Source organism: Triturus cristatus, chromosome 6 (genome assembly GCF_964204655.1).
Source record: "Triturus cristatus chromosome 6, aTriCri1.1, whole genome shotgun sequence".
Taxonomy (NCBI): Eukaryota; Metazoa; Chordata; class Amphibia; order Caudata; family Salamandridae; genus Triturus; species Triturus cristatus.
The window spans coordinates 8,505,246-8,515,679 of NC_140589.1; the positions used below are offsets into that span (position 1 = coordinate 8,505,246).

Sequence of the window (10,434 nt, forward strand, 5' to 3'; positions counted from 1 at the left end):
AAATCAATTTCATGACATGATTGTCTCGATTGAATGTAACTCAATTTTCAATTCACATCATGTCAAAGGCCCCATAGGTGTTGCACTATTTGGTAAAATTGAAATTCCTATCATGGCAGATTCAGGTTCTCCTATAACCATTTTATCTGATGTAATGTTTTTGGAGAAATGGAAGAATTCCATCACCTTGACCAAAACAGACATCAACCCAAAAGCGTTTGGTGAATTTGACATAGAGATGTTGGGATTTTTCATTTCTAGGTTGGAGTGTCTCGAAAGATCAATATACACTAAAGTCTATGTTGCAGTTAGGGGACACAATATAGTTGGTTGGCAGGATCTTGCTAGAATGGGGCTGTACCTCCTCCCTGGGGGGGATAATCCCATTATGCGGGGTGATCCACCCCAAGGTTATTCCCCAGCCGGATGGACAGAAGATGTACTAAGCTCAGTAGATTGTGTTGATGGCACGGATAAATCACATGATCTCAGAAAGATTCTAGATCTTTTTCCTAACTTGTTTTCCGATAAACTTGGCACTGTCAAAGGTTTCCAACATCGGATTAAGTTAAAAGCAAATGCTCAACCCTTTGTACATAAGGTTCGCACTTTACCACTTAGTGCTAGGGATGAACTCAAGTCTACACTTAAAAAATTGTGTGATGATGGGGTCATTGCACCTTGCAACTCTTCAGAATGGGTTTCTCCCATCGTTATCGTCCGCAAAAAATCAGGCGAGGTGAGGCTATGTGCGGACTTGCGCACTTTGAATAAAAACATAGTTGATTGTCACCCACTCCCAAGGATTCATGATCTTCTTGCTAGTTTAGGGGGTGCAAAATATTTTTCATTAATCGATCTTCGTTCCGCCTATCACCAAATTTGTTTAACAGATGATTCACAAGAGCTTACCACTTTTGTCACACCCTTTGGTGTCTATAAATATCTTAGGCTTCCTTTTGGCCTGGCATCTGCAGCCAGTGTTTTTCAAAAAATTATGGATAGTTTATTTCAAGATCTGCCAGGTGTCCAAGCCTATCAAGATGATATTCTGGTTTTTGCAAATGACTGGGAAACACATATGAAAAATCTTACTTGTGTTCTATCCAAGTTGAATGATGCGGGCATGACTATCAGATCTGACAAGTGTCAATTTGGGAAACAACAGTTAGATTACTTAGGTCATACGTTGTCTTGTCAGGGGATAAAACCTAAGTTTTCGCTTGTCGAGGCCATCAGTCAGGCTACTCCTCCCAAAGATAAAGATGCGCTTCGCTCTTTCTTAGGTTTGGCAGAGTACTATGCCCGTTTTGTTAAAGGATATGCCCAGACCGTGGAGCCATTACGTGCCCTGTTGCGTAAAGGTTCAAAGTTTCTCTGGTCCAAGGAAGTCTCATTTTCTTTTGATCAAACAAAAAAAATGATTGTTGAAGCTCCTGCTCTTCATGCTTTTCAAGATGATGCTAAATGTTTCATTATGGTGGATGCCAGTCTGACAGGTTTGGGGGCAGTTCTTGGTCAGTGGGTAGCAGGAAAGGAACATACTATAGCCTTTTCATCCAGAATGCTCAAACCTGCAGAGACCCATTATAGCACAATTGAACGCGAAGCACTTGCTTGCGTTTGGGCAAAAGAGAAGTTCAGGAACTACATTTGGGGACGTGAATTTGAAATATTCACCGACCATAAACCTCTTACACATTTACTTGATGGTGATGGGTTTGGTTGGACCTCTGCCAGGTTGATTCGGCTTTTGTCAAAATTGCAAGAATTTCATTTTACCATAAAACACATTTCTGGTGGGGGAAATTTCAGGGCTGATTGTCTGTCACGCATGGCATCTTATGATGCTCCTGATTTAGATGTTGTTGAGGACACAGAGTGTGTTGTTGCTGCACTTGACGCAATCAAAGAATGTCCTACCATTACTGAACAAACTTGGTTGGAAGCTTATAGTAAGGATATTACACTCAAATTGGTCATGCAATATATTGTAAAGGGTTGGCCAGAGAGTAGAAAGCTGTCAAATGAGTTAAAAGCCTTTTCTATGGTGGCTTCTGAACTTTCCTTGGTCAATGGGATGGTTATGAGACATGAATCCTTTGTTCCCCCGGTGAGTTTGAGGGAAGATATTATTAAATGTGCACATCAGGGTCATTTGGGGATTTCAAAAACCTCTCAACTTATTAAGTTGTATTATTGGTGGCCATCTTTAGAATCACAAGTCAAGTTTTACATTGATTCATGCTCAGAGTGCCTTTTGTCAGACAAAAAATGGAGGGTCATGAAAACACCCTTACATCCGGTCCCTTTTCCAGACAAACCTTGGGAAAAGGTTGCGGTGGATTTCTCTGGTCCTTATGATCTTTTACCTCCCGAGTTGAGATATTTTATTCTGTTGATTGACTATCATTCCAAATGGATTTATCATATGTTTTGTGATTCACCTAGTTCCAATAATGCCATTAGATTTTTGAAGAGAGTGTTTACTATTGAAGGTTCGCCCTCCATTATCGTTAGTGACAATAGTACACACTTTGTTTCACAGAAATTTGAGGAATTTTTAGCGGAAAAGGATGTCACTCATTTCAAGGTTGCTTTGTACTCACCATCATCTAATGGGTTAGTTGAAAGGGCTAACAGGGTGGTCAAAGATGCTATTCAGGTAGCTCTTTCATCAAAAAAGAATGTTCAGGATTTTGTTGAGGAAAAATTATGGTCATACAACATTTCACCACATTGTACAACAGGTCTTCCGCCTTTTTCTCTGTTGAGAGGAAGGAAAGTTCACACTACCCTGTGCCCTGGTTGGCTGCAGGATAAACAAAGTGAGACTACACCTCAAGATATTAATCTAGCTTCACGGATTCTCGAAAAACAATCCTACATGAAAAAGGTGTATGATCAAAAGAAGAGTTTTAATGATGTCGATTTAAAAATTGATGATTGGGTTCTTATCAAAAACCCAAAGAAAGTGGCAAAAGGTTTGTCTAAGTTCTCTTCTCCAGCGCAGGTTACAGATGTGCATAAAGGTTCAGCACTCCTTGGGTATAAAGGATGGTGGAACAAGAGATCGCTTGTCCGACTAACTGATTCACAGGTTTCATCCTTATTGAAACTGTCTAAGCAACAGTTTGATCAATCTGATTGGACAATTTGGCTGCATGATGGTTCACATCGGGGGGAGGCTGGTGAATCAGTGGGAGGACAATTATTTGACAAGGTTCCTCATGAGTATTGGGCATGCATGGTCTTCTCCTACTGTTTTGGATACACGTCAAAGATTGCCTGCAAGATTTAATGACTATGTTTTGTCTTAATAATTTCAATTAGCATTGCTGTATTAATAGTTAACCATTCACTTCTGTTTGTTAGAAGGAGAGAAGTTGTAGTATGAGGTATGTGCGTACATGCTCTCGTGCTTAGTGCGCGAGGGTTCGTATTCATTTAACTGAGGGTTCTACAGTCTGGCTGCGAACGATGCGTGCTAGGATTCCTTCAACGTTAGTCAGTTGCTGGAGATCCTGGTACGCAGCGGGAGCGCCGGGCTGTGGGTGTCATTGACCTGTACAATAAATACTTCAAAAGAAGAATTTCGTATCCTCTCTTACTTCAGCACATCACCTTCACATATCCCAGCTATGCACTTGTCACTTCACCTCGTGTGCACCTGCTTTTCAAAAATACTTAAATGTGAAATACATTGTACCTTATAATTTGATTCATTTCAATTCTTGTGATGCAATTAAATCACAACCATTGGTGGAATGAGACAATTGGTGCAGTCGTACTTTCTCTTTATAACAGACCATTTGTTGTTTTCTCTACGTACTGTGAATGTTCTCCACTGTGACATTATCTTTTGTACCACTTTTTACCCAGGTCCAGTGGCCCACCGGGTTACCCCATTATTACGCAAGTCGTTAGTGAAGGGGGCATACTGCTGGGACAGGGCGCTTTCCTGACTGCTATCATTAGTAGTGAAGGAGGCACAATGCTCGCACAGGGCGGTACCCTGACTCTGCTGTAGGTAGTAGTGATGGTGGCACACTGCTCACACAGGGCATTGTCCTGACACTGCTGTCATTAGTAGTGAAGGTGGCACACTGCTGGCACAGGGTGTGACTCTGCTGTCGTTAGTAGCACAATGCTCGCACAGGGTGGTTTCCGGACTCTGCTGTCGTTAGTAGTGATGGGGGTGCACTGCTCGCACAGGGCTGTAAAGGTGGCGCACTGCTCGCAGAATGCAGTGTCCTGGCTCTGCTGACGTTAGTAGCGAAGGGGGCGCACTGCTCGCACATGGTGTGTCTCTGCTGTCATTAGTAGTGAAGGGGCGCACTGTTCGCATAGGGACTGACTCTGCTACCGTTAGTAGTGAAGGTGACACACTGCTGGGACAGGGCGCTGTCCTGACTGCTGTCGTTAGTAGTGAAGGGGCCGCACTGCTCGCATAGAGTGGTGCCCGGTCTCTGCTGTCATTAGTAGTGAAGGGGCGCACTGTTCGCATAGGGACTGACTCTGCTACCGTTAGTAGTGAAGGTGACACACTGCTGGGACAGGGCGCTGTCCTGACTGCTGTCGTTAGTAGTGAAGGGGCCGCACTGCTCGCATAGAGTGGTGCCCTGTCTCTGCTGTTGTTAGTAGTGAAGGGTGCGCACTGCTTGCACAGGGCGCGAGTCTGCTGTCAGTAGTGAAGGGGGCGCACTGCTCGCACAGGGCCTGACCCTGCTGTCGTTAGTAGTGAAGGTGGCGTACTGCTAGCATAGGGCACTGCCCGGACTCTGCTGTTGTTAGAAGTGAAGGGGGCGCAGTGCTCATACAGGGCAGTGTCCTGACTCTGCTGTCGTTAGTAGTGAAGGAGGCGCACTGCTCGCACATGGTGTGTCTCTACTGTCATTAATAGTGAAGGGGGGCACTGTTCACATAGTAGTGAAGGGGCCGTACTGCTCGCACAGGGCAGTAACCCGACTCTACTGTCGCTAGTAGCGAAAGTGGCACACTGCTCGCAAAGGGTGGTTTCCTGACTCTGCTGTTGTTAGTAGTGAAGGAGGCGCACTGCTCGCACATGGTGTGTCTCTACTGTCATTAATAGTGAAGGGGGGCACTGTTCACATAGTAGTGAAGGGGCCGTACTGCTCGCACAGGGCAGTGCCCCGACTCTACTGTCGCTAGTAGCGAAAGTGGCACACTGCTCGCAAAGGGTGGTTTCCTGACTCTGCTGTTGTTAGTAGTGAAGGTGGCGCACTGCTCGCACAGGGCCTGACTCCGCTGTCGTTAATAGTGAAGGGGCGTACTGCTGGCACAGGGCCCGACTCTGCTGTCGCACAGGGCGCTTTCCTGACTGCTATCATTAGTAGTGAAGGAGGCACAATGCTCGCACAGGGCGGTGCCCTGACTCTGCTGTAGTGATGGTGGCACACTGCTCACAGAGGGCGTGGTCCTGACACTGCTGCCGTTAGTAGTGAAGGTGGGCGCACTGCTCGCACAGGGCCTGACTCCGCTCTCGTTAGTAGTGAAGGTGGCGTACTGCTGGCACAAGGGGCGCTGTCCTGACTCTGCTGTTGTTAGTAGTGAAGGGGGCGCACTGCTCGTACAGGGCGGTGTCCTGACTCTGCTGTTAGTAGTGAAGGGGGTGCACTGCTCGCACTGGGCGGTGTCCTGACTCTGCTGTCGTTAGTAGTGAAGGGGGCGTACGGCTCGCACAGGGCGGTGCCCTGACTCTGCTTTCATTAATAGTGGAGGGGTGCACTGCTCGCACAGGGCCTGACTCTGCTGTCATTAATAGTGGAGGGGTGCACTGCTCGCACAGGGCCTGACTCTGCTGTCATTAATAGTGAAGGGGCGCACTGCTCGTACAGGGCCCAACTTTTGCTGTCATTAGTAGTGAAGGGGGCGCACTGCTCGCACAGGGTGGTGTCCTGACTCTGCTGTCGTTAGTAGTGAAGGGGGCGCACTGCTCGCACAGGGCGCTTTCCTGACTGCTATCATTAGTAGTGAAGGAGGCACAATGCTTGCACAGGGTGGAGCCCTCACTCTGCTGTCATTAGTAGTGATGGTGGCACACTGCTCACACAGGGCATTGTCCTGACACTGCTGTCATTAGTAGTGAAGGTGGCGCACTGCCCGCACAGGGTGTGACTCTGCTGTCATTAGTAGCGAAGGTGGCGCACTGCTCGCATAGGGTGTGACTGCTGTCGTTAGTAGCGAAGGTGGCACACTGCTCGCACAGGGCGTTTTCCTGACTCTGCTGTTAGTAGTGATGGGGGTGCACTGCTTGCACAAGGCTGTAAAGGTGGCACACTGCTCTCACAGGGCGATGTCCTGACTCTGCTGTCGTTATTAGTAAAGGTGGCACACTGCTCACAGAATGCAGGGTCCTGACTCTGCGGTCGTTAGTAGTGAAGGGGGCGCACTACTAGCACAGGGTGCTGTCCTGACTGCGCTGGCATTAGTGGGTGTCCTGACTGCGCAGCTGGCATTAGTACTGAAGGAGGCGCACTCCTTGCAAAGGGCGGTGTCCTGACTCTGCAGTCATTAAGGGTGTCTTGAGTGCAGTCATAAGTGGGTGTCCTGAGTGCAGTCGTTAGTGGGTGTCCTGACTGCGCTGGCGTTAGAGGGTGTCCTGACTGCGCTGGCATTAGTGGGTGTCCTGTTCTGTGAGATAAGGGATAAAAAGGTTCTGATCCCTTACTGGCTGTTTATTGAGCAAAGAATCTTGTCGTAATTCTTGCCCTTGACAGGGGGGAAACCCTTAATATATAGACGAGGTTCAAAGGGGTTGTCAGGGCAAGACTGGTTTCTCGTACTTTTCAAGGAAAAAAATTCTAATCAAACAATAATTAATTTGGTTGGTTGTTTATATAGGTGTTGTCACTCTATCCGTGTGAGTGAGTGAAAGACAAACTGACAGCCATTAGTGGGTGTTCTGAGTGCAGTCATTAGTGGGTGTCCCGACTCTGCTGGCGCTAGTCGGTGTCCTGACTCTGCTCTGCTGGCGTTAGTGGGTGTCCTGACTCTGCTGGCATTAGCATTAGTGGGTGTCCCGACTCTGCGCCGGCTGGCGTTAGCCGGTGTCCCGACTCTGCGCCGGCTGGCGTTAGCCGGTGTCCCGACTCTGCGCCGGCTGGCGTTAGCCGGTGTCCCGACTCTGCGCCGGCTGGCGTTAGCCGGTGTCCCGACTCTGCGCCGGCTGGCGTTAGCCGGTGTCCCGACTCTGCTGTCATCAGTGGGTGACCCGGCTCTAATCAGTGGGTGACCCGGCTCTGCTGTCATCAGTGGGTGACCCGGCTCTGCTGTCATCAGTGGGTGACCCGGCTCTACTGTCATCAGTGGGTGACCCGACTCTACTGTCATCAGTGGGTGACCCGACTCTACTGTCATCAGTGGGTGACCCGACTCTACTGTCATCAGTGGGTGACCCGACTCTACTGTCATCAGTGGGTGTCCCGACTCTACTGTCATCAGTGGGTGTCCCGACTCTACTGTCATCAGTGGGTGTCCCGACTCTACTGTCATCAGTGGGTGTCCCGACTCTACTGTCATCAGTGGGTGACCCGGCTCTACTGTCATCAGTGGGTGTCCCGACTCTACTGTCATCAGTGGGTGTCCCGACTCTACTGTCATCAGTGGGTGTCCCGACTCTACTGTCATCAGTGGGTGTCCCGACTCTACTGTCATCAGTAGTGAAGGTGGGTTTAGCCACTGCAGGAACAAGGCCCCACGCCCTGCCAAGCTCCCGGTCAGTGACGGACACGGGCCCCATGCATCTGCTTACCTTGGAGGGTGTGGGGCTCTTCCTCCGCCTCTTGACTGCAGGTGCTGCCGTTGGAGGGGTCAGCTGCCGTGCTGGGCACACACGGGGTCTGGAAGGAGACTGGGAGGCCTCTGCTGCAGGTCCATGGAGGGCAGGGGGCGAGAGGGGGTCTGCTGCCGAGGTTGCAGGGGTAGGGAGTGGGCCCTCAGAGGCTGGGCATGGGCACCGCTCCCGGCTCTGAGCACAAGCCAATCAAGGGCCTGGACTATCAGGGGGCCTGGGTAAAGGGGGGAACCGCGGCAGCGTCGCCAATCCCTTTCTCCAGACTCTGCGGCTGCGACGGGGCCCTGTGCTGCCGCTGCCGCTGCCTCTGTGACCCAGAAGTGGCCCTCCTGGAACTCTTGTAGCCCCGTCCCGTAACCAGGAAGCGGATTGGCCTCATTTGCCCTCCCGTGACCCGGAAGTAGCCGGCCCGACCCGCAAGTGTAGCCTCGAGTCAGGTCCTTCGCGTCCACCAGCACAGACCCGCCCCATTAATTTGACACAAACAGCTCTGGCGTCCGCGGAACCGCTCGGACGAAAATAAAGCCTTTCAAATGTGCACCGCGCCCTTTTATTTTTTATCAATTGCGTTAAAATAGTGGGAGTTTTGAAACGCGTATTGGGAGGATATTGTCTTTACTTAGTGCGCGCGCGCGCGAGGATTCATGTATTTATTGCGATTTTATATTTTAAATATAAATAAAATAAGGCCTCTGTGTGAACTTCTGCTCGTGCAGGAAGTCCCGCCCTCCTCACTGATGACGCCGGTGTGCCAGATTAATGGAAAACCGGAAGTCCTGCCCTCATTCTCTATGCTGCTCTTATCAGTGATAGGAAGAGACAGGAAGTCCCGCCCACTCATGGATTACTGTAAAGATGGTAATAATATCCAAAATATCCGGTGAAATAAAAACGGTAGGTTGACTTTAATCCAGGTAGAAGTTTATTTAGTTTCCCAGCAAAACACGGGAGTACTGCTGCTCTCGACAATGTTCAACCACTGAATGAAAACCAAACTGTAGTATGTTTTACCGAGCAGATGCGGCACCAGAGATGCACCTTCAAACATAAACATGTTTGAAGATACACTCTCCAGCAGCGTTACAACAACGTGGAATACACACCATGTCACAGTAATAAACACAAGAGAAATACTTCGATAAACATGACGTGAATAATAATGAAAGAATGTGAGTAACTCCTTTACAATTACTCACCTGGGGGAGACGGGAAAGGCTGTCTTCACCTCACTGGTTGTCTGTTTGCAGCTTATACGTTTTCTCAGAGACAAGCGGTATAAAAATGTCCTATTATTTGCGCCAAGAATTTTTCTATTAAGGATCGACATGGAGGCGAAGATTATGCTTTCTCTTTCTTTACTGTAAAATTTCAGAAGCCAGTGAAAATGTTGAATATATATAAAAAAAACTATATTTCCCATAATGACATTGTGTATATCCGCCAATCACGGAGTCTCTGACCCTGTAACTAGGACTCTCACGTGACCACATTCCCTTTCTTTGCCTCGAACGAGTAATGTCCTTAACATCCGACTACGACAGCTTGCAGGGAACCAAACTGACTTCAACGGAAGTTCAACCAAGAACCACCATACGAAGCACCAACTGACACCTCTCCGCATCACTCTCCTTTTTGTTCTGCACCTGGAATAGAAAATCAACCCGTAATAACTGAGAAAATGCCCATATATCAGGCCAGATAATAAATTACAACTGTAATCATAATTACATATTTGGTGTGATAATCCTTGCCTCCATGTCCTTAACAGTATTGAAAATTCTTGGTGCTAATGCTAGCAATTTTTTTATTCTATTACAGGACCGGAGGCTTCGTGTTATGCTAGTTTAACGCTTCTCAAAAAGAACAGATACAATGTCGCCCACAGGTTTGTAATAACACAGTTTCAATGTAGAATCAGAAGACCAATCAGCTGATTTCATTATAACTTGAATTATTTAAACCTAACATAAATGACTTTGACGCCGTAGCGCCTCTCACAGAATGAGCACCAAACACCTGTGTGTCAATACCAGCTTCTGCCATAACACATTTCAGCCATCGAGCAATAGTGGCAGATGTAACCGCTTTGAAAGGCTTTTGTAAGGCAATTAACACTCTTGTACAACCCTCTGGACGTATCGGATGGGAACACTCTTCATATGCCTTTAGACATTTTACCACACATAATTTATCATTAGCTGGAAAAGCATTATAATCAATAGATCGTGAAAACGTTTTGGTCCTAGCAGAAATGGTAAAAAAAAGCTCCTCCCGGGGAAAATACCTGCCAAGTTCAGAACTTTCAAGTCAGAGACGCAACGACAAGCATATAAACAAAGAAGCATGGCTCGCTTGGCTGATAACAGTTTCCTAGATAATTGTAAATTGTCTAGCCATTTTTCAAACAAATCTAGGACTTTAAATGTGAGAAGTTGGCCGGATATATGCTGTCCACTAATTATAGTGGGCACCTTGTATTAGTCCAAACAACCCCTTATTGATGATAGGTTAAAGACAACCTTTATTGAAAGCTTTCCTATTGGTAGCTATGGAGAGCAGCCTTCAGGCTAAGTCTTGAAGGAATGTAAAGCAGCTTGTTTTACCAGTCTATAATCTCT

At 47.7% G+C, this 10,434-nt stretch overlaps 1 protein-coding gene across 2 annotated transcripts in view; it reads right to left on the reverse strand.

Annotated features, from left to right (window-relative positions):
• Positions 1-8,230, reverse strand: part of LOC146813628 (uncharacterized) — a 109,693-nt gene extending 101,463 nt beyond the window's left edge. The window contains exon 1 of one of the 2 annotated variants that reach the window (XM_085610101.1): positions 7,775-8,230. The gene's annotated coding sequence lies outside the window, so the exon portion shown is untranslated. The remainder of the gene's footprint in view (positions 1-7,774) is intronic. The other variant, XM_085610102.1, reaches the window with a different exon arrangement.
• Positions 8,231-10,434: the final 2,204 nt, after the last annotated feature.